The sequence below is a fragment of the Pongo abelii genome, chromosome 10 (genome assembly GCF_028885655.2).
Source record: "Pongo abelii isolate AG06213 chromosome 10, NHGRI_mPonAbe1-v2.0_pri, whole genome shotgun sequence".
NCBI classification, from domain to species: Eukaryota; Metazoa; Chordata; class Mammalia; order Primates; family Hominidae; genus Pongo; species Pongo abelii.
Window position 1 is genome coordinate 48136646 of NC_071995.2, and position 25195 is coordinate 48161840.

Genomic DNA, 25195 nt, shown 5'->3' on the forward strand with positions numbered 1-25195 from the left:
GCTCTTTAAAATTTCTCCAGGGAAATTTCGCCATTCTGGAACACCACAGTACCAACAGCAATGCACTAGTGATAATAGTATTTAGTGCCAGTACAGTAAAACTGAATTTGTATCAGCCTCCATTTATATCTTTCATATTTATTTTAATTTTATGTATCGATGCAAGCCTCTGTCTACTTCTAGTGAAGTTTGACCTAGGATTTACACACTGAAATGCATGTTATTATAAATTGCTTTCCTTTTACTTATACTCACACATATTAATTTTTAAAGTATAGGTAGTTTAACTATGAATATCATTTTAGAGGAATAAAGAAAATGTTAAAAATATTTTTTAAAGGCACAGTAAATCTGACAGTTAAGAGCCACTGGTTCACCCCTTCCAACTTTATTATTCTTTCATTTTGGCTTTCAGACAAACTGAACTTTCTCTACAGTCCTTATAATAAGAGTAAGATGAGTGTGTAGTTCTCTTCCCTTTTTCGGCCATCTCCAAAGCCAGGGTGGCCAAAATGAAGTTCAATCCCTTTGTGACTTCCGACCGAAGCAAGAATCACAAAAGGCATTTCAATGCACCTTCCCACATTCACAGGAAGATTATGTCTTCCCCTCTTTCCAAAGAGCTGAGACAGAAGTACAACATGCGATCCATGCCCATCTGAAAGAATGATGAAGTTCAGTTGTATGAGGACGCCATAAAGGTCAGCAAATTGGCAAAGTAGTCCAGGTTTACAGGAAGGAATATATTATCTACATTGAACGGGTGCAGTGGGAAAAGGCTAATGGCACAACTGTCCATGTGGGCCCTCGCCCCAGCAAGGTGGTTATCACTAGGCTAAAACTGGAGAAAGATCACAAAAAGATCCTTGAACAGAAAGCCAAATCTCACCAAGTAGGAAAGGAAAAGAGCAAATACAAGGAAGAGACAATTGAGAAGATGTAGGAATAAAGTAATCTTACATACGAGCTTTGATTAAAACGAAACAAAAAAAAAAGAGTAAGATTTGGATTTTGCCAAACAAATCATCATGCAAAATGAGTATTCTGATGTTAGGTGTATTTGCTGTTACAGCAAATAATAATTTAAGTCAGCAACACAGGTGAGCCAAGGCAAAGTTTGCTCAGCCAAATGATGAAGAATAACATTACAAGCTAACACATAGCACAGTGAACAAAGAAAAGATACTACCAACTCCTCATAAATTCTCCCAGAAAGTGAAGAGGAAGAAACACTTCCCAACTCTCCTTTGAGGCCAACGTATATCGAAGACAGACAAAGGCACTACAAAATAAGAAAACTAAATACAAACATGCCTGATGTATATTGATACAGAAAACCTTAGCAAAATACTAGCGAACAGAATTCAACAGCACATTAAAAGGATTATACACCACGATCAAGTAAGATTTATTTCTGGAATGCAAGGATGGTTAAATATATGTAAATCAATCAATGCAATGTGCCGAATTAACAGAATGACCAAAAAAAAAAAAAAAAACAACCCATGTGATCATCACAATTGATGCAGAAAAACCCTTTGACAAAATTTAACACCCTTTCATTATTAAAAAAAAAAAAACATACACAAGAGGCTGGGCACAGTAGCTCATGCCTGTAATCCCAGCACTTTGAGAGGCCAAGGCAGAAGTTTCACTTGAGTCCAGGAATTCGAGACCAGCCTGAGCAACATGGTGAAACCCTGGCTCTACAAAACATAAAAAATATCAGCCAGGTATGGTGGTGTGTGCTTATAGTTACAGCTAGTCAGGAGGCTGAGGTGGGAGGATTGCTTGAACCTGGGAGGTCAAGGCTGCAGTAAGCCATGATTATGCCACTGCACTCCAGCCTTGGTGACAGAGTGAGCCCCTGTCTTAACACAAACAAAAAACACACACAAAAGAAACTAGAAAACTTCTTCAACATAATAAAGGCCATATATGAAAAGCCCACAGGTTATAATATACTCAATAGTGAAAGACTGAAGGCTTTTCCTCCAAGATTAGGAACAAGGCAAGGATGCCCACTTTCACCGTCTATCTAACCTGGTATTGGAAGTCCTAGACAATTAGGCAAGAAAAAGAAATAAAGTCCGGGCATGGTGGCTCACGCCTGTAATCCCAGCACTTTGGGAGGCCGAGGCGGGTGGATCATGAGGTCAGGAGATCGAGACCATCATGGCTAACACAGTGAAACCCCATCTCTACTAAAAATACAAAAAAATAGCCGGGCATGGTGGCGGGCGCCTGTAGTCCCAGCTACTCGGGAGGCTGAGGCAGGAGAATGGCGTGAACCTGAGAGGTGGAGCTTGCATGAGCCGAGATCGTGCCACTGCACTCCAGCCTGGGTGACAGAGCGAGACTCCATCTCAAAAAAAAAAAAGAAATCAATAAAAGGCACACAATCTGGAAAGGAAAAAGTAAAATTATCTCTGTTCACAGATAACATGATCTTAAATTGTAGAAACCCTACATATGTAGAAAACTCTATATATGTAGAAAGCCCTAAGGATTACCCTCTGTGTGCGTGTGCGCACACACACACACACACACACACACACAAACACACTATTAGAATAATAAATTCAGCAAAGTTGCAGGGTAAAAAATACATACAAATCAGTCACTTTGCTGACTACAGTAACACTGAGCAATATGAAAAAGAAATTAATAAAACAATGCCATTTATAATAGCATCAAAAATAATAATATATTTAGAAATCGCAGCTCATGCCTGTAATCCCAGCACTTTGGAAGGCCGAGGCGGGTGGATCACCTGAGGTTGGGAGTTCAAGACCAGCCTGGCCAACATGGTGAAACCCTGTCTCTATAAAAATACAAAAATTATTCAGGTATGATGGTGGGTGCTTGTAATCCCCGCTACTCGGGAGGCTGAGGTGGGAGAATCACTTGAACCTGGGAGGCAGAGGTTGCAGTGAGCTGAGATCAGCCACTACACTCCAGCCTGGGTAACAGAGAGAGACTCTGTCTCAAAAATAATAATATTGAGAGGCCGAGACAGGCGGATCACTTGAGGTCAGGAGTTCATGACAAGCCTGGCCAACATGGTGAAACCCCATCTTAACTAAAAATACAAAAATTAGCCGGCATGGTGGTGGGCATTTGTAATCCCAGCTACTCAGGAGGCTGAGGCAGGAGAATTGCTTCACCTGGGAGGTGGATCTTGCAGTGAGCCACGATCACGCCACTGCACTCCAGCCTGGGCAACAGAGCAAGACTCTGTCTCAAAAATAAATCAATCAATCAATAAATAAATAAATAAATATTTTAAATAATAATAATAAATTTAGAAATAAACTTACCCAAGGAGGTAAAAGACTTGTTTTCACTACAAAATGTTACTGAGAGAAATTAAAGAAAACACAAGTAAATGGAAAGATATCACATGTTTATGGATTGGAATATTTAATATTGTTAAGATGTCAATACTACCCAAACCAATCTACAGATTAATGCAGTCCCTATCAAAATCCCAATGGCTTTTTTTTCTTTTGCAGCAATAGAAAAATTCATCCTAAAATTTCCATCTCAAGGGATGTAATGTAATGTAATCTCAAGGGAATCTCAAGGGATCCTGAATGGCTGAAACAATCTTGAAAAAGAATAACAAAGTTGGAGATCCCACATTTTCTGATTTCAAACTTATTCCAAAGCTACGTTAATCAAAATAATGTGGTACAGGCATAACGACAGACATATAACCTGATGGAATAGAATAGAGAGCCTATAAATAAACACCAAGTTAACAGTATGTGTATAGTATAGTATATTCATAGCATAAGGTCAAATTATTTTCCGTAAGGATTCTAAGGCCATCCAATGAGGAAAGGACAGTCTTTTTTTAAAAAAAACAACACACAAATGTTGGTGGGAAAACTGAATACCTACACACGAAAGAATGAAGTTGGATCCTTATCTTATATCATATAAAAAATTAAACTCAAAATAGATTAAAGACCTAACACTTATAAAACACTTAGAAGAAAACATAGGAGAAAGGCTTCATGGCATTGGATTTGGCAATGATTTCTTGGACATGACACAAAATCACATGCAATAAAAGTAAAAATAGATAAATGGGCTGGGCAGGGTGGCTCACTCCTGTAATCCCAGAACTCTGGGAGGCTGAGGCAGGCAGATCACGAGGTCAGGAGATCGAGACCATCCTGGCTAACATGGTGAAATCCCATCTCTACTAAAAATACAAAAAAAATTAGCCAGGCATGGTGGTGGGCACCTGTAGACCCAGCTACTCGGGAGGCTGAGGCAGGAGAATTACTAGAACCTGGGAGGCAGAGGTTGCAGTGAGCTGAGATCGAGCCACTGCACTCCAGCCTCAGCCTGGGCGACAGAGCGAGACTCCGTCTCAAAAAAAAAAAAAAAAAAAAAAAGATAAATGGGCTATATAAAAGTTAAAAACATTTGTTTGTCAAAGGACAAAAATCAACAGATTGAAAAGTCAGCCTAGGAAATGGGAGAAAATATTTGCAAATTGTATATCCACTAAGGGTTAATATCCACAATATATAAATAACTTGTACAAACTCAATGTCAAAAAAAAAAAAAAACACAAAACAAATAGGCTGTGTACTGGTGGCTCACCCCTGTAATCCCAGGACTTCGGGAGGCTGAGGTGGACAGATCAGTTGAAGTCAGTAGTTTGAGACCAGCCTGGCCAACATTGTGAAATCCCGTCCCTACTAAAAATGCAAAAATTAGGCTGGGTGCAGTGGCTCACGCCTGTAATCCCAGCACTTTGGGAGGCCAAGGAGGGCGGATCACGAGGTCAGGAGATCGAGGCCATCCTGACTAACACAGTGAAACCCCGTCTCTACTAAAAATACAAAAAATTAGCTGGGCGTGGTGGCAGGCGCCTGTAGTCCCAGCTACTTGGGAGGCTGAGGCAGGAGAATGGCGTGAACCCGGGAGGCGGAGCTTGCAGTGAGCAGAGATCGCACCACTGCACCCCAGCCTGGGTGACAGAGTGAGACTCCATCTCAAAAAAAGAAAAAAAAAATGCAAAAATTAGCCAGGCATGGTGGCACACTCCTGTAATCCCAGTTACTCGGGTGGCTGAGGCACAAAAATCACTTGAGCCTGGGAGGTAGAGGTTGCAGTGAGCCAAGATGGTGCCACTGCATTCCATCCTAGGTGACAGAGTGACACTCCATACCCCCAAAAAAACAAAAACAAAAACCCAAATAAACCAGTTTTAAAATGGGCAAAGGATCCAAAAAAGATATACAAATGGCCCAAAAATATATGAAAATATGTTCAACATAACTAGTAATTAGGAAAATGTAAATCAAAACCACAATGATATACTACTTCATACCCATTAAGATGGCTACTATGAAAAAAACAGAAAATAACAAGTGTGGGTGAGGCTGTGCAAAATTGGAACCCTGTGCACTGTTGGTAGGAACGTAATATTGTGCAGCTGCTATAGAGGAAAGGATGACAGTTCCTCCAGATATTAAAAATAGTATCACCATATGATCTAGCAGTTGTTCTCTGTATATCCAAAAGAATTATAAGCAGGGTCCCTAAGAAATATTTGTACACTCATGCTCATAGTGTCGTTATTCACAATAACCAAGAGGTAGAAGTAACTCAAGTGTCCATTGACAGATAAATGGATAAACAAAATGTGGTATATATTTATATATATACACAATGGAGGCCAGGCACAGTGACTCATGCTTGTAATCCCGGCACTTTGGGAGGCTGAGGTGGGCAGGTCACTTGAGGTCAGGAGTTTGAGACCACGTTGGCCAACATGATGAAACCTCATGTTGCACTAAAAAATATAAAAATTAGCCAGGCATGGTGGCAGGTGACTGTAATCCCAGCTACTTGGGAGACTGAGGCAGGAGAATCGCTTGAACCCAGGAGATGGAGGTTACAGTGAGCCAAGATTGCACCACAGCACTCCAGCCTGAGCAATAGAGAGAGACTTCATCTCAAAAAAATAAAATTTAATTCAATTTAATTTTTTTTTTTTTGGCAGAATCTCACTCTGTCACCTAGGCTAGAGTGCAGTGGCATGATCTCGGCTCACTGCAAACCCCACCTCAGGGTTCAAGTGATTCTCCTGCCTCAGCCTCCAGAGTAGCTGGGGTTACAGGTGCCTGCCACCACGCCCAGCTAATTTTTGTATTTTTTAGTAGAGACGGGTTTTCACCATCTTGGCCAGGCTGGTCTTGAACTTCTGACTTCATGATCCATCTGCCTCTGCCTCCCAAAGTGCTACGATTACAGGCGTGAGCCACCGTGCCCGGCCAACTTAATTTAATTTTAAAATATACATAATAGAATGTTATTCAGCCTTAAAATAGAAGGATATTTTGACATACACTACAATGTGGATGAACCTTGAACAGACTATGCTAAGTGAATAAGCCAGTCATAAAAAGACAAATACTTTATGATTCCACTTAAATGAGGTATCTAGAATAGTTGAATTCATAGAAACTAAGTACAGTTTTGGTTTTCAGGGGATAAGGAGAAAGGGAAATGGATATTGTTGTTTAATGGATATAGAACTTCAGTTTTGAAAGGTGAAATAGTTCTGACTTTAGTTGCAAAATAATGTATAGCAATATATATTCACACTTAAAACGATTGTACTATATACTTAAAAATAATTAAGGCAGTAAATTTTATGTATATTTTACCACAATTAATTTTTTTTTTGAGACGGAGTTTCGCTCTTATTGCCCAGGTTGGAGTGCAATGGCATGATCTTGGCTCACCACAACATCCGCCTCCTGGGTTCAATCCATTCTCCTGCCTCAGCCTCCCAAGTAGCTGGGATTACAGGCATGCGCCACAATACCCAGTTAATTTTGTATTTTTAGTAGAGATGGGGTTTCACCTTGTTGGTCAGGCTGGTCTCAAATTCCTAACCTCAGGTGATCCGCCTGCCTTGGCCTCCCAAAGTGCTGGGATTACAGGTGTGAGCCATCGTGGCTGGCCCAATTAATTTTTTTTAATTTAAAAAGGAATAATCAAACGTTAAGTGATGGAAATATTGGAATCAGAAAAAGAGGTGATGGAGTTGTAGCAAATCTAACTTAAGTCAAGAACACAGGAGACGGGAGACAAAGTTGGCCAACCAAGTGATAAAGAATAACATCACAACTAACACATAGTATGGTGGTTAAGAAATAAATACGCCGGGTGCAGTGGCTCAAGCCTGTAATCCCAGCACTTTGGGAGGCCGAGGAGGGTGGATCATGAGGTCAGGCGTTCAAGACCAGCCTGGGCAACATAGTGAAACCCCGTCTCTACTAAAAATACAAAAAGTTAGCTGGGCATGGTGGTGGGCACCTGTAATCCCAGCTACTTGGGAGGCTGAGACAGGAGAATCGCTTGAACCTGAGAGGCAGAGGTTGCAGTGAGCCAAGATTGTGCCACTGCATGCCAACCCAGGCGACAGTGTGAGACTCTGTCTCCAAAAAAAAAAAAAGAAAAGAAATAATACTAGGCCGGGCGCGGTGGTTCACACCTGTAATCCCAGCACTTTGGGAGACCAAGGCAGGTGGGTCACTTGAGGTCAGGAGTTGGAGACCAACCTGCCCAAGATGGTGAAACCCCGTCTCTACTAAAAATACAAAAAATTAGCTGGGCATAGTGGTAGGCGCCTGTAATCCCATGTACTTGGGAGTATGAGGCAGAGAATTGCTTGAACCCGGGAGGCGGAGGTTACTGTGAGCCGAGATGGTGCCACTGCATTCCAGTCTCCTGGGTGACAGAGCAAGACTCTGTCTTAAAAAAAAAAAAAAGAAAAAAGAAAGAAAGGAAGAAAGAAAGAAAGAAGGAAGGAAGGAAGAGAGAGAGGGAGAGAAAGAAGGAAAGAAAGAAAGAAGAAAGAAAGAAAGAAGAAAGAAAGAAAGAAAGAAAGAAAGAAAGAAAGAAAGAAAGAAAGAAAGAAAAAGAAAAAAGAAAGAAAGAAAAAAAGAAAAAAAGAAAGAAAGAAAAACTAGGCTGGGCAGTGGTGGCTCCTACCTGTAATCCCAGCACTTTGGGAGGCCGAGGTGGGCCTATCACGAGGTCAGGAATTCAAGACCAGCCTGGCCCACATAGTGAAACCCCGTCTCTACTGAAAATGCAAAAATTAGCCGGGTGTGGTGGCATGCACCTGTAGTCCCAGCTTCTTGGTAGGCTGAGGCAGGATAATTGCTCAAACCCGGCAGGCAGAGGTTGCAGTGAGCCGAGACCACACCATTGCACTCCAGCCTGGGTGACAGAGTAAGACTCCATCTCAAAAAAACAAAACAGAAAAAGAAATAATACTAATTGCTCACAAACTTTTCCAAAAAGTTGAAGAGGAAGGAGCAATTCCTGACTCATTCTTTGATGTCAGCGTTACCCTGATATCAAAATCAGACAGATATAAAAGAGGAAAACTACAAACCAATATCCCTCACCTCATGAAAATAGTCACAAAAAATGCTTCATAAGATTTTCAAAAATTCTGGGACAGATAGGTGCCAATAAAATAAAATAGAAAATAGAAACAAACAATATCCTTAAAAAATAGTATCATGAACAAGTGGGGTTTACCTTGGTATGCAAGGCTGATTCAAAATTTGATAATTTCTAAATGTAACTCACTATGTCGACGGATTAAAGAACCATTTATTGCCTCGGTATATACAGAAAAAGAAGTTGACAAAATTCAACATTCATTCATGATTTCTAAAAGAAGCTCGATAATAAATGAGGAATAGAGGGTAATTTCCTCAACCTGATAAAGAGCATTTACAAAACATTTACAGCTAGCATCATACTTAATGGTGAAAGTCTTAAATGCTCTAAAGGTTCTGTTCTAATCACTTCTGCTCAACATTGGATAAATGCCCTAACCAATTCAATAAGGTCAAAAAAAGAAATATAAGAAAATGGATTGGAAAGAGAGAAGCAACATGGTTTCTATTTACAACAAAAAGTTTGTCCATGTAAAAACTCCCAAAGAATTTACCAAAGAGGCCAGGAGCAGTGTCTCACACCTGTAATCCCAGCACTTTGGGAGGCCAAGGCTGGCAGGTCACTTGAGTCCAGAAGTTCAGGACCAGACTGGCCAACATGACGAAACTCCCTTTCTACCAAAAATACAAAAATTGGCCGGGCGTGGTGGCATGTGCCTGTAGTCCCATCTACCTGGGAGGCTGAGGCATGAGAATCGCTTGAACCCAGGAGGCAGAGGTTGCAGTGAGCCAAGATTGCTTCACTGCACTCCAGCCTGGGCCACAGAGTGACATTCCATCTCAAAAAATAAATAAATAAATACAAATAAAATAAAACAAACCAAAAACCATTTATTTACACTAGCGATATACAATTACAAATTGAAATTTGGCCGAGTGCGGTGGCTCATGCCTGTAATCCCAGCAATTTGGGAGGCCAAGGCGGGTGGATCACCTGAGGTCAGGAGTTTGAGACCAGCCTGGCCAACATCATGAAACCCTGTCTTGACTAAAAATACAAAAAATTAGCCAGACATGTTGGCACACACCTATAATCCCAGCTACTTAGGAGGCTGAGGCAAAAGAATCGCTTGAACCCGGGAGGCAGAGGTTGCAGCGAGCCGAGATTGTACCATTGCACTCCAGCCTGGGCAACAAAAGCAAAGCTCTGTCTCAAAAAAAAAGTAGCCAGGTATGGTGGTGCATACCTGTAATCTCAGCTACTCGGGAGGCTGAGGCAGGAGAATCGCCTGAACCTGGGAGGCAGAGATTGCAGTGAGCCGAGATTGTGCCACTGCACTCCAGCCTGGGCGACAGAGGGAGACTCCGTCTCAAAAAAAAAAAAAGAAAAAGAAAAAGAAAAAGAAATTGAAATTTAATAAAGCAGTGTCACAGGATCCTATGGGTGTCACTTTGCCGGCCAGAAACCTCTGTGGCCAGCGACGCCTCTGCTTGCGTTTTGCTCATGCCCACTGGGCTCATTCCACCTACTAGGCCCAGCAGGCTGCCCTCAGATCATGATACCGGCCCGGATCCCATGCCTGCCAAGGGTGAGCCAGGCATGGAGTAGCGAGGGGTGTGTGAGCAAGCAAGTGCAGGGTCTGGCCACTGTGCACCCCTGCTGTAGCAGCAGGGCAGGCATCTCCAGGTGCTGGCACAAGCACTGGCTCTGGGAGAGGCTGTGGCTGGACCAGACATACCACAAGCAGGTTCTGCTGCAGGCACCAGTGTCTGGATGAGGGAAACTCAGTGGTGCCCAAAAGTTCAGAGGTCTGGGCCCTCAGAAGGATCACCACTTTTCACTCACACAGTCCGGGGGCATGTCACAACTCGTAGCTCAGTCAGCCAGCTGGGGATGTGTTACAGCTCTTTTAGCTCCCGCTATTCAGTCCCAAGTTCCTGTCTCATGTCTAGGAAGAATGAGGTTACATGGACAACTGAAGGGTGAGCAAAGTGGAGAGGAGCTTTACTGAGCAACAGAACACCTCTCAGCAGAGAGGATACCTGAAGTGAGTAGCTCCTATCCGTAGGAAAGTCATCCCAACGAGGGTAGAGGAGACTTGAAGCAGGTAGCTGCTATCCAAAGGCAGGTAGGCCTGATGAGTATAGGCCACTCAAAGTGGATAGCTTCTGTCTGCAGGCAGGTAGTCCCCAGGAGTCTCTGAGTCTGGCTAAGTCTGGGGTTTTTATGGGCTCAAAAGGGAGGAAGTGTATGCTGACTGGTCCATGAGCAGCCATGGTGGGCCTGGTAAAAGTACCATCTGATTGGCCGAAAGGCATCAAGGAAGTTCTCACTCTGGTCCTGGACTCCACCCTAAACTGGCAATGTGGGTCGAATCTCCTTTTACCTCTATCTCTCTCTCTCTTTCCTTTTTTTTTTTTTCAGACAAGGTCTTATCCTGTTGCCCAGGCTGGAGTTCAGTGATGCAGTCATAGCTCACTGCAGCCTAGGACTCCTGGGCTCAAGAGATCCTTCCACCTTCACCTCCCAAGTAGCTGGGACTACAGACGAGTGCCACCACGGTCAGCTAATTATTTTTTTATTTTTATTTTTTTTAGAGATGGGATCTCACTGTGTTGCTCAAGCTGGTCTGAAACTCCTGGGCTCAAATGATCCTCCCACCTCAGCCTCCTGAGTGCTTGGGATTATAGGCATGAGCCACTGCACCCAGCAGAACTGTGTTTAAAGATGCACAATTTAAAGGGGCAATCTTCTGGAAGTGGAAAAAACACAAGGTTGGAAGAAACACCATTTGGCAATTAGGTAGTAAAAAGGGGGAAAAAAGAGAACTACAATCATTAGGACAGTATGGTATTGGTGTAATGACGGACAAATACATGAATGGAATAGAATAGAGTGTTTAGAAAAGGGCTCACATATATGTGGTCAATTAATTTTTGACAGAGGTGCAAATGCAACTCAGTAAAGGACAGTCTTTAACAAGTGGTGTTCAAATAATTGAATATCCACAAACCAGAAGTGAAAAACAAGCTATTATTCATATCTTGCACAATATTTCAAAAATTTAGTCAAATGAATCTATGAGCTAAATATAAAATTTAACACTATAAAACTTCTAGAAGAAAACATGGGAGAAAATACTTACGACCTTGGGTTAAGGCAATGATTTCTTTGATATGATAACAAAGGCACAACCAATGAAAGTACAACACAAGGCCAGGCACAGTGGCTCACGCCTGTAATCCTAGCACTTTGGGAGGCCGAGGCAGGTGGATCACCTGAGGTCAGGAGTTGGAGACCAGCCTAGCCAACATGGTGAAACCCTGTCTCTACTAAAAATACAAAAATTAGCCGGGCATGGTGGCTGGCACCTATAATCCCAGCTACTTGGAAGGCTGAGGAAAGAGAATTGCTTGAACCCGGTGGGGGCAGAAGTTTCAGTGAGCCAAGATCGCTCCACTTCACTCCAGCCTGGGCAAAAGAGCAAAACTCCATCTCAAAAAAAAAAAAAAACAAAAAAAGAAAGAAAGTACAACATGATATATTAGATTTCACAAAAATGTAAGACTTCTGCAATATGAAAGATACTGTTAAGAAAATGAAAAGTCGGCGAGGCGAGGTGGCTCATGCCTGCTCATCCCTGCATTTTGGGCGGCCAAGGCGGGTGGATCACCTGAACTCGGGAGTTCGAGACCAGGCTGACCAACATGGAAAAACCCTGTCTCTACTAAAAATACAAAATTAGCCGGCATGGTGGCCACATGCCTGTAATCCCAGCTACTCTGGAGGCTGAGGTAAGAGACTTGAACCGGGAGGCGGAGGTTGCAGTGAGCCGAGATTGCGACATTGCACTCCAGCCTCGGCAACAAAAGCGAAACTCCATCTCAAAAAAAAAAGAAAATGAAGTCAGCCGAGCACGGTGGCTCATGCTTGCGGTGGCTCACGGAGGCCGAGGTGGGTGGATCACGAGGTCAGAAGTTCAAGACCAGCCTGGCCAAGATGGTGAAACCCTGTCTCTACTAAAAAGTACAAAAATTAGCCGGGTGCAGTGGCAGGTGCCTGTAATCCCAGCTACTCGGGAGGCTGAGGCAGGAGAATCGTTTGAACCCCAGGGGCAGAGGAAACAGTGAGCCGAGATTGCACCACTGCACTCCAGCCGGGGTGACAGAGTGAGACTCCATCTCAAAATATATATATGCATATATGTAAATTGTATATATACACACACACACATATATATACACACACACATATATATATATAATTAAATTTAAAAAAAAAGAAAATGAAAAGTCAAGCCACAGTCTGGGAATAAATATTTACAAATCATATCACTAGTGGGAATACAAATTGGCACAACTATTCTGGAAGAAAATGTGTCAGTGCTTAAAAGAACTTCAGGTACACTTAAATTTTAACCCAGCAATCCGATTTCTAGGAATATACCTTGGAGGCACACCTTCAACCATATGAAAATGTCTATGTATAAGGTTACTTTCTGCAGCATTGTTTGTAATTATGAAGTATTGGAAATAACTTAAATGTCCATACATAGGAAAGTGGTTGAATTAACTATGGTATAACTGCACAATGGATTATTTAAAAGAATAAAGAAGGCTGGGTGCAGTGGCTCACGCCTGTTATCCCAGCACTTTGAGAGGCTGAGGCAGGCGGATCACCTTAGGTTAGGAGTTTGAGACCAGCCTGGCCAACATGATGAAATCCCATCTCTACTAAAAATACAAAAATTGGGCTGGGCACGGTGGCTCACCCCTGTAATCCCAGCACTTTGGGAGGCCGAGGTGGGTGGATCATAAGGTCAGGAGATCGAGACCATCCTGGCTAACGTGGTGAAACCCCGTCTCTACTAAAAATACAAAAAATTAGCCAAATGTGGTGGTGGGCGCCTGTAGTCCCAGCTACTCGGGAGGCTGAGGCAGGAGAATGGCGTGAACCCAGGAGGCAGAGCTTGCAGTGAGCCAAGATGGTGCCACTGGACTCCAGCCTGGGCGACAGAGCGAGACTCCGTCTCAAAATAAATAAATAAATTAATTAAAAATACAAAAATTAGCTGGGCGTGGTAGTGCACACCTGTAGTCCCAGCTACTTGGGAGGCTGAGACACAAGAATTTTTTGAACCTGGGAGGTGGAGGTTGCAGTGAGCCGAGATTACGCCACTGCACTCCAGCCTGGGTGACAGAGCGGGATTCCATCTCAAAAAAACAAAACAAAACAAAAAGTATAAAGATCTCTATGAACTGATATGAAGTAATCTCCAAGACAGATAGTAAGTTAAAAAAAAAGTAAAGCACAGCCGGGCGTGGTGGCTCATGCCTGTAATCCCAGCACTTTGGGAGGCCAAGGGGGGGTGGATTGTGAGGTCAGGAGTTCTAGACCAGCCTGGCCAATATGGTGAAACCCCGTTTCTACCAAAAATACAAAAATTAGCTGGGTGTGGTGGTGCGTGCCTGTAGTCCCAGCTGCTCGGGAGACTGAGGCAGGAGAATTGCTTTAACCCAGGAGGCGGAGGTTGCAGTGAGCCGAGATAGTGCCACGGCACTCCAGCCTGGTCAACAGAGCGAGACTCCCTCTCAAAAAAAAAAGGAAAGAAAAAAGAGGGGAAAAAAAAACAACAAAAAAAAAACTAAAGCACAGGCCAGGCTCAGTGGCTGATGCCTGTAATCCCAGCACTTTGGGAGACCAAGACACGTGGATCACCTGAGGTCAGGAGTTAGAGACCAGCCTGATCAACATGGAGAAACCCCATCTCTATTAAAAATACAAAAGTAGCCGGGCGTAGTGGAGCATGCCTGTAATCCCAGCTACTTGGGAGGCTGAGGCAGGAGAATCGCTTGAACCCGGGAGGCAGAGGTTGCAGTGAGCCAAGATCGTGCCATTGCACTCCAGCCTGGGCAACAAAAGCAAAATTCCGTCTCAAAAAAAAAAAAAAAAGTAAAACACAAAAGAATATAGCTATTGTGTTACCCTTCATGTAAGAAAAAATGAGATATGAAAAACTATGTATGAATCTACTCATTTGTGCAAAATAAATACAAGAGGGATAAGCCAGAGGCTAGAGAGATTGGTTACATATAGGGTGTATGTGGGGAAAAGGTGGAAAGAAAGAAGGAATGACAATAGGGTAGCAAAGATAAGAAAGGAGTGACATTTTTCTGCATATAGCTCTGACTTTTATCAGCACAGTAACGTTTCACATACCTTTCATATACTCAATAATAAACTGTTAAAACCAACCTGTATTTGGGCTGACCCAAAATGGAATACGAATACTAACGATTGAAATTAAGTGTATACAAATGAATAACATAACTTCACTTAGAAGAAAATAAATAGGTAGCAACTTTGAAAACAGTATATTGAGTGGACAATGTAAGGTTAAAATAAAACAATGGTACATAAATGCAGTATTACTTAGTAAATGTGCTTCTTATATGCTTATGGATTAGTAATTCTGAAATTACATTATGTGTGTACTGGAAATCAACTAATAAATTTATTGTATATAATAAGAACTGGTGTTGGCCGGGTGCGGTGGCTCACGTCTGTAATCCCTGCACTTTGGGAGGCTGAGGCTGGTGGATCACCTGAGGTCAGGAGTTTGAGACCGGCCTGGCCAACATGATGAAACCCTGTCTCTACTAAAAATACAAAATAAAAAATTAAAAAATTAGCTGGGCATGCTGGTGCGCGCCTGTAATCCCAGCTACTCAGGAGGCTGAGGCAGGAGAATCGCTTGAACCTGGGAGGTGGAGGTTGCAGTGAGCTGAGATCATGCCACTGCACTCCAGCCTGGGCAACAGAGTGAGACTCTGTCTAACAAACAAAAGAACTAGTGTCATGGGATCTTTGGGGTGTCGCTTTTCTGGCCAGAAACCCCTGTGGCCAACTTTTGCCCAAGTTTTGCTCAGGCCCACTGGGCTCATTTCGCCCATTCAGCATTGCAGGCTGCACTCAGCTCATGCTACTGGCCTGGATCCCATGCCTGCCAAGGGTGAGCCAGGCGTGGAGTGGCGAGGGGTATGTGAGCAAGTGAGCATGGAGCCCGGCCACTGTGCACAGCCAGGCATGCCACCTGTGGCAGGGTGGGCATCTCCAGGCACAGGCACAGGCGCCGACTCCCTGTGAGGCTGCGGCTGGACCAGGCATACTGCAAGCAGCTTCCACAGCTAGCACTGGGCAATGTGGTGGCACCCAGAAGCTTGGAGACACCAGGAACCACAGAGCCCCAAAGAGGGTGTTGCAGCCCTGGCTTAGGGAGTTTCTAGGTCTGGGCTCCCCGAAGGGCCACAGCTCTTCTCTCTTTCTCTCTTCTTTCCTTCTCTCTACTCTCCTTCTGGTCACCTGCAACATGGCAAGCAAGGGGGGTGTTTCAGCCCTGTTTGTGTTACAGCTCTTTCAGTTCCACCATTCGGCAGGTCCCAAGTTCTTGTCTTGCATTCAGAAAGAATGAGCTATGAAGACAAGTGGAGGGTTAGCAAGGCGAAGAGGTGCTTTATTGAGTGACAGAACAGCTCAGAGGAGACCCTCAGTGGGTAGCTCCTCTCCACAGGTAGCTCATCCCGATAAGTGTCCAGCTGTCAGCAGAGAGGAGACCCACAGTGGGTAGCAGTGGGCCAAGGTTGCACCACTGCACTCCAGCCTGGGCAACAGAGCAAGATTCCGTCTCAAAAAAAAATTGATTAATTAATTAATTAAATGTAATGAAGAGATGGAAAGATATTCTGTGTAAATGGAAACCAAAAAAGAACAGGAGCAGCTATACTTACATAACCGAACATAAACTTTAAGTCAAAAACTAATAGAGCCAGGCAGGTTTACATGCTTGTAATCTTGGAACTTTGGGAGGCCAAGGTGGGAAGATCACTTGAGGACAGGAGTTTGAGACCAGCCTGGGCAATATTGCAAGACCCTGTCTCTACAAAAAATTAAAAAATTAGCCAGCATGGTGGCTTGTACCTGTAGTTCCAGCTACTGAAGGGGCTGAGGTGGGAGAATCACTTGAGCCCAGGAAGTTAAGACTGCTGTGAGCCATGATCGTGCCACTGCACTCCAGCGTGGCTGACAAGGAGAAAACCATCCAGGTCAAAGGGCACCACATATGAAGCAAACAGAAATCAAGTATCCCCTTTTGAGCAGGGAGTGGGGAAGAAGTGCTTGGAAAGTTGGTGATTTGGGGTTAGTCCCTAAAAACCACTTTAGGGTTTATCTGCTCTGTTCACCCTCTGGAGAAGGTGGACACTGGTCAGTTAACAGATGACATGTTACTTGATGAGCAGTCACTTGATGCCCATGGCTTTTGTTTTAAAGACACATACACATATTGTGCCACTGCACTCCAGCCTGGGTGACAAGAGCAAAACTCCAACTCAAAAAGAAAAAGACACACTCTTGTCCACACATGCTTAGAGATACGAGTGGGTTGGTCAACTTAAGCATGTTACTGGCAGAGGGGGTATTGGGGTTATTTTCTAGGGGGAATAGCATGTCACTTCAGCATGCTTTTTAATATATTAATTTAAAAAATACATATATATGGCCAGGCACAATGGCTCACGTCTGTAATACCAGCACTTTGGGAGGCTGAAGTGAGCAGATCACTTGAGGTCAGGAGTTCAAGACCAGCCTGGCCAACATGGTGGAACCTTTCTCTACTAAAAGTACAAAAATTAGCCAGGTGTGGTGGCTCACACCTGTAATCCCAGCTATGCAGGAGGCTGAGGCAGGAGAATCACTTGAACCCGGGAGGTAGAGGTTGCAGTGAGCTGAGATCGTGCCACTGCACTCCAGCCTGGGCAACAGAGCAAGACTCTGTCTCAAAAAATAAAATTAAATAAATAAATAAGTAAATAAATAAATAAATAAATAGCAAAACAGAAGTTTAGATTTTAATAAAATTTGTAGGGTTTCCAAGTAATTTTTACAGAATTTACTTGTTTGCTTCAACTGTCTCCTTCTACCTCTGCTCTTGAAGGAGATGAGGACAGGCCTGGATTTAAAATACTTGTAGTTTTGTATCCTAACATCTCTTTGATCCCTTTCTTTTAAGACTGCTGAGGAGTTATTTTTTTCTTTTATAGTAAGAAACAAGGTCGGGCATAGTGGCTCATGCCTATAATCCCAGAACTCTGAATGGCCAAGGCTGGTGGAATTCAAGACCAGCCTGGACAACATGGAGAAACCCCATCTCTACAAAAATACAAAAAGAAAAACAACAACAACAACAAAACAAAAAACAATAGCCCCCAGTGTGGTGGCATATGCCTGTGATCTCAGCTACTCTGGAGGCTAAGGTGGGAGGATCACTTGAGCCTGGGAGGTGATGGTTGCAGTGACCTGAGATTGCAGCCACTGCACACCAGCCTGGGTGACAGAGCAAGACTCCGTCTAAAAAAAAAAAAAAAAAGAGAAAGAAAAGAAATGGCTGGGAGCGGTGGCTCATGCCTATAACCTGTAATCCCAGCACTTTGGGAGGCCGAAGTGGGTGGATCATGAAGTCAGGAGTCTGAGACCAGCCTGGCCAACATGGTGAAACCCCGTCTCTACTAAAAATACGAAAAATTAGCTGGGCGTGGTGGTGCACACCTGTAGTCCCAGCAACTTGGGAGGCTGAGGCAGAAGAATCACTAGAACCCAGGAGGCAGAAGTTGCAGTGAGCCAAGATCACGCCACTGAGCCTGGGCAACAGAGTGAAAATTTGTCTCAAAAAAGAAAAAAAAGAAAGAAACAAACAAACCCCACCTTTATCCCTACATTCCCCCTACTGGTCTATGATTGTTTTTCTGTTGGCTGCAGCAGGCTGGCTGTGGTTTTTCTCTTGCCATGACAACTTCTAATTGCCATGTACAGTATGTTCAAAGTCAGGTCACTCCTCATTGTAAGCAAACTATGTAACTGCCCAGAGCAGCACATATAAACCAGCCTAATGTAAAAAAGAAAGAAATAGGCCGGGCATGGTGGCTCACGCCTGTAATCCCAGCACTTTGGGAGGCCGAGGCAGGCAGATCACAAGGTCAGGAAATCGAGACCATATTGGCTAACATGGTGAGACCCCATCTCTACTAAAAATACAAAAATTAGCCAGGCGTGGTGGCACATGCCTGTAGTCCCAGCTACTCAGGAGGCTGAGGCAGGAGAATTGCTTGAACCCAGGATGTGGAAGTTGCAGTGAGTTGAGATCACACCACTGCACTCCAGCCTGGGCAACAAGTGAGACTCTGTCTCAAAAAAAAAAAAAAGAAAGAAAGAAATCCTAAGATACGTATAAAGGCCAGGTGTGGTGGCTCACACCTGGAATCCCAGCATTTTGAAAGGCCAAGGTGAAAAGGTTACTTGAGGCCAGAGTTCAAGACCAGCCTGGGCAACATAGGAGACCCTGTCTCTACAAAAATAAAAATAAAAAAATCAACTGGGTGTGGTAGTCCTCGATGCTCGGCAAGCTGAGGCTGGAGGATCCCTTGAGCCCAGGAGTCCAAGGTTTCATTGAGCTATTATTGTACCACTGCATTAGCCTGGGTGACAGAGCCAGACCATGTTTCTAAACAAAAATAAATAAATACACTAAAACATGTATGGAGCCATAACAGACCCTGAATATCCAAAGCAATCTTGAGTAAAAAGAACAAAGCAGGAGGCATCACCGTACCTGATTTCAAAATCCAATACAAAGCCATAATAATCAAAACAGCATGGTACTAGCATAAAAACAGATACACTAGGCCAGTGGAACAGAGAAGAGGGCCCTGAAATAAATCCACACATTTCACAGTCGATTGATTTTCAGCAAAGATGCCAAAAACAATGTGGAAAGAAGAGTCAGTCTCTTCAATAAACAGTGTTAGAAAAACTGGATATCCACATACAGAAGAATGAAATTAGACTCTCAACTTACACCATATACAATAATCCACTCAAAATGGATTAGAGTTTTTGTTTTTTTTGAGACTGAGTCTTGCTCTATTGCCCAGGCCGGAGTGCATTGGCGCGATCTTGGCTCACTGCAAACTCTGCCTCCCAGGTTCAAGTGATTCTCCTGCCTCAGCCTCCCAAGTAGCTGGGATTTCAGGTGTCTGCCTCTATGCCCAGCTAATTTTTGTATTTTTCGTAGAGACGGAGTTTCGCCATGTTAGCTAGGCTGGTCTCGACCACCTGACCTCAGGTGATCCACCTGCCTTGGCCTCCCAAAGTGCTGGAATTACAGACATGAGCCACCATGCTCAGCCTGGATTAGATTTAAACATAAAATGTGAAATTATGGCCGGGCATGGTGGCTCATGCCTGTAATCCCAGCACTTTGGGAGGCCGAGGTGGGTGGATCATGAGGTCAGGAGTTCAAGACCAGCCTGGCCAACATGGTGAAACCTTGTCTCTACTAAATATACAAAAATTAGCTGGGCGTGGTTGTATGCACCTGTAGTGTCAGCTACTCAGGAAGCTGAGGCAGGAGAATTGCTTGAACCTGGGAGGCAGAGGTTGCAGTGAGCTGAGATTACACCATAGCACTCCAGCCTGGGTGACAGAGCAAGACTCTGCCTCAAAAAAAAAAAAAAAAAAAAAAAGAAAGAAAGAAAGTATAAAACTACTAGAAGGAAACAGGGGAAAAGTTCCATGACATTGTTCTAGACAATGATTTTTGTATATGGTTCCAAAAGTATAGGCAACAAAAGCAAAAATAGACAAATGGTATTACATCAAACTAAAAGGCTTCTTCATGATTTCACTCATATGTGGAATCTAAAGAAGTCAAATTACAGGCGGTGGCTCAGGCCTGTAATTCCAGCACTTTGGGAGTCCGAGGTGGGTGGATCACAAGATGGATCGAGACCATCCTGGCTAACACGGTGAAACCCCCGTCTCTACTAAAAATACAAAAAATTAGCCGGGCGTGGTGGCGGGCGCCTGTAGTCCCAGTTACTCAGGAGGCTGAGGCAGGAGAATTGCTTGAACCCGGGAGGTGGAGCTTGCAGTGAGTTGAGATCGCACCACTGCACTCCAGCCTGGGCGACAGAGCGAGACTCCATCTCAAAAAAAAAAAAAAAGAAGAAGTCAAACTCATAGAAGCAGACAGTGTAGAACAGTGGTTAGCAGAGGCTGGGGATGGGCAGATTGTGGAGATGTTAGTCAAAGGATACAATTTTTCAGTTAGACAGGAGAAATAAGTTCAAGAGATTTATTATACATCATGATAACTATAGTTAGTAACAATACATTGTATACTTGAAGATTGCTGAGAGGAGATATTAGGTGTTCTCACCACAAAAAGAAATGTGAGGTGGCCTGGCAGGGTAGTTTACGCCTGTAATCCCAGCACTTTGGGAGGCCAAGGTGGGTGGATCACCTGAGGTCAGGAGATCGAGATCAGCCTGGCCAACATGGCGAAACCCTGTCTCTACTAAAAATACAACAATTAGCCAAACGTGGTGGCGCCCACCTGTAATCCCAGCTATAGGGAGGCAGGAGAATCACTTGAACCTGGGAGGTGGAGGTTGCAGTGAGCCGAGATCATGCCTGAGAGACAGAGTGAGATCCTGTCTCAAAAAACAAACAAACAAAGAAACAAACAAAAAAGATATTTGAGGAAATGCATGCATTAAGTAGTTGGATCTAGCCATTCTACAATGTATAAATATATCAAAACATAATGTTGTACACCACACATAAACAGTTTTGGTCAACTCAATATAGAAAAAGAACATTTTAGCCAGGCTTATGCCTGTAATCCCAGCACTTTGGGAGGCTGAGGCAGGCAGATCACTTAATGTCAGGAGTTCAAGACCAGCCTGGCCAACATGGTGAAACCCCGTCTCTACTAAAAATACAAAAATTAGCCAGGCGTGGTGGCAGGCGCCTGTAGTCCCAGCTACTCAGGAGACTGAGGCAGCAGAATCACTTGAACCGGGCTGCAGTGAGCTGAGATTGCGCCACTGTACCCCAGCCTGGGTGACAGAGCGAGACTCCATCTCAATAAAAAAGAAAGAAAGAAAAAGAACATTAATGAATTACGGCTATGTACAACAATGTGTATTGGCCGGGCGCGGTGGCTCACGCCTGTAATCCCAGCACTTTGGGAGGCCAAGGTGGGCGGATCACGAGGTCAGGAGATCGAGACCATCCTGACTAACACGGTGAAACCTTGTCTCTACGAAAAATAAAAATAAAAGAAAATTAGCCAGGCATGGTGGCGGGTGCCTGTAGTCTCAGCTACTCGGGAGGCTGAGGCAGGAGAATGGCGTGAACCCGGAAGGTGGAGGTTGCAGTGAGCTGAGACTGCACCAGTGCACTCCAGCCTGGGTGACAGAGTGAGACTCTGTCTCAAAAAAACAAACAAAAAAAATGTGTATCAATCACATGAACTTAGAATGAAGCAAAAGAAGCCAGACATTAATGAATACGTATCATATGATTCCATTTATCAGGCAAAACTGACCTACAGTGTTAAAAGTCATAATAGTGGTTGTTTTGTGAGGAACCAGAGGCTTCTGTGATTCTTTGAGATAATTCTTTGAGCTTTTCACTTTTGAATTTTCATTCATATATACTCTAATTTTTTTTAAGTTAACAAAAAGAATTCAACTAGGCCCATGTGGTGGCTCACGCCTGTAATCCCAGCACTTTGGAAGGCTGAGGTGTGCAGATCACCTGAGTTTGGGAGTTTGAGACCAGCTTGGCCAACACTGTAAAACCATCTCTGCTAAAAATACAAAAATTATCCAGGCATGATGGTGTGCACCTGTAATCCCAGCTACTTGGGAGGCTGAGGCAAGAGAACAGTGTGAACCCAGTTGGGGGGTAGGGGGGTTAGGGAGAGGTTGCAGTGAGCCGAGATAGTGCCACTGCACTCCAGCCTGGGCAGCAGAATGTGACTCTGTCTCAAAAAAAAAAAATTCAACTTATGATTTCATCCCAGATGGATATTGGAAAAAAACTTTCAGTTTCTTTTTCTATTCTATTTTTTTCTATTCAGCAAAACAGTTATCAACTTATCAACACAGAAGACTTCCATGATCAGACCAAATATGGGATCGGAGGAGCAGATTCTCCCCACCACCAAGCAGGGAACCATTTCTGCAATGGACATCAGTTGGGTGTCTTTTATTTCAATTCAGACACTATCTACCTAGATACAGTATCAGATCCCATAGGTCGAAGTCTCAGTCCCCAAAACTGCCCCCCACTTAGACACCAGTCACAAATCCAGGCCTCCAGAATTTCTGACCAATCAATTTCAAGTTGGGGTTCCTAAGACCCCCTCTTTTGGTTGGATTAATTTGCTGGAGCAGCTCACATAACTGGTTTATTGAAGAGATGCTAGAGCAAGGTATTGTGGAAGGGGAATGGAGCTTCTGAAGCAGCTACATTGTCTTGTTGTATACCTGGGGTTCATCGTCTGGTGCCAGGAAAATTTAGGACACGAATACACACTAGGAGTTTAGGAGTGGAGGTTTAATAGGCAGAAGAAAAGAGAAAGAAAAACAGCCCTCTCAATAAAGAGAGGGAGATCTTCCCAGAGGAAAAGACCGGCTGGTGGTGGATGTGCTAGATTTTATAGTGTGGCTTGAGGCGCTAGCTGGTGTCTGATTTACATAAGGCTCACAGATTGGATCAATCAGACATGACGTTTACATAGCGCATATGGAAGGCTGGTTGCTTCACCCTAATATTACTATGCAAATGAACTCTCCTTGGCCAGCACCACCTTGTCTCCTCCTTACTGTACACAAGGCTGGCAGAGAAGGAAAGATGGAATCGCCCTCTTGAACATGTCTAGTCCCTAGTTTCTGCTGGCATTCACCCCTGCAAGCTCCCAGCTTGCTGGTCTGTGTCTGCAGCTCGACTTTACACGCTGCTCTTTGTTAATGATTTGGGGCTGCTTTTCATTAAAAAGAAAAGCCTTACCAAGGACTCCCATACCCTCACTATCTGCCCAAGTGATTTCTTCTTAACTCCTATATCACTTTCATATTCTCTCTGGGCACACCACTCTCCAGGAACCTCCATGTTTTCAACTCTCTGTAAGCTCTCCAAACCCTGTCCTTTGGGTTTGTATGGAGGTTTGATTACATAGGCATGGTTGATTAAACCATTGGCCATAGATAAGCAGCTTGACCTTCAGCCGCTTTCCCCACCCCTGAAGGTTGGGGGGTGGGGTTGAAAGTCCCAACCCTCTAATCAGGGCTTTATCTTTCTAATGACCAGTCCCATCCTGAAGCTAGCTGTCAATCATTAGCATACAAAAAGACATCACTTTGGAGATTCCGAAGATTTTAAGAATTGTTATATTTCACAACATCCCAATGGAATAACAGGGTCAAGATTTATCCTCTCAGCCGGGCACAGTGGCTCACACCTGTAATCACACACTTTGGGAGGCAGAGGCGGGAGGATCCCCTGAGGTCAGGAGTTCAAGACTAGCCTGGACAACACAGTGAAACCCCATCTCTACTAAAAATACAAAATTTAGCCACGCGTGGTGGCATGTGCCCATAATTCCAGCTACTTGGGAGGCTGAGGCAGGAGAATCGTATGAACCTGGGAGGCGGAGGTTGCGGTGAGCTGAGAATGCACCATTGCACTCAAACCTGGGCAACAAGAGCAAAACTCCGTCTCAAAAATAAATAAATAAATAAATAAATAAAAAGATATATCCTCTCATCCTGTCAACTAAGTGACAGTTGACAGTTACCTAAAAGGATTAGTGAGAACAATTCACAGACCTCACCTAGGAAGGGGCAATAGTTTCTCCCTAGGAAAAATTAATTTCTTAAAATACAGTGCCTGGGCACAGTGGCTCATGCCTGTAATCTTAGCACTTTGGGAGGTCAAAGCAAGCAGATCACTTGAGATCAGGAGTTTGAGACCAGCCTGGCCAACATGGAGAAACCCCATTTCTACCAAAAATACAAAAATTCGCTGGGCGTGGCACATGCCTGAGGTCCCAGCTACTCGGAAGGCCGAAGTGGGAGGATCACTTGAGCCTGGGAGGCATAGCGTAGGTTGCAGTGACCCGAGATCGCGCCACTACACTCCAGCCTGGGCAACAGCAGAGGGAGACTGTCATTAAAAAAAAGAAGAAGGAAAAAAAAATCAGGTGTAATGGCTCATGCCTGTGATCTCAGCATTTTGGGAGGCTGAGATGGGAGGAATGCTTGACTTCAAGAGTTCAAGACTAGCTTGGGCACAATAACAAGACCTTATCTCTACTAAAAATAAAAAAAATAGGCTGGGCACTGTGGCTCACTCCTGTAATCCCAGCACTTTGGGAGGCCGAGGTGGGTGGATCATCTGAGGTCGGGAGTTCGAGACCAGCCTGACCAACATGGAGAAACCCCGTCTCTACTAAAAATACAAAATTAGCCGGGCATGGTGGTGCATGCCTGTAATTCCACTACTTGGGAGGCTGAGGCAGTAGAATTGCTTGAACCTGGGAGGCGGAGGTTGCAGTGAGCTGAGATCGCGACATTGCACTCCAGCCTGGGCAACAAGAGCGAAACTCCATCTCAAAAAAAGAAACTTCCGTGGGCCAGATGGTTTTGCAGGTAAATTCTACCCACCTGGCGAATTAATATACTCCTGAGATAGAAGACTGAAGCTGTATTGTTGGCCTTCCCAGATGAAAGCAAACTACTTCTGGTGTGCCTTATTGACAGATTGGAAGAAATAATCATTTGCCAGATCATAGCGGCATACCAGGAATCAGGGAATGTGTTAATTTGTTCAAGCAATGAAA

The 25195-nt window shown here is 43.9% G+C and overlaps 1 protein-coding gene and 1 pseudogene across 1 annotated transcript in view; one reads left to right on the forward strand and one right to left on the reverse strand.

Annotated features, from left to right (window-relative positions):
- Positions 1 to 25195, reverse strand: part of FAM186A (family with sequence similarity 186 member A) — a 70413-nt gene that overhangs the window by 38009 nt on the left and 7209 nt on the right. The gene's annotated exons all lie outside the window — the stretch shown is intronic.
- On the forward strand, positions 513 to 943 carry LOC112135831 (large ribosomal subunit protein uL24-like; annotated as a pseudogene).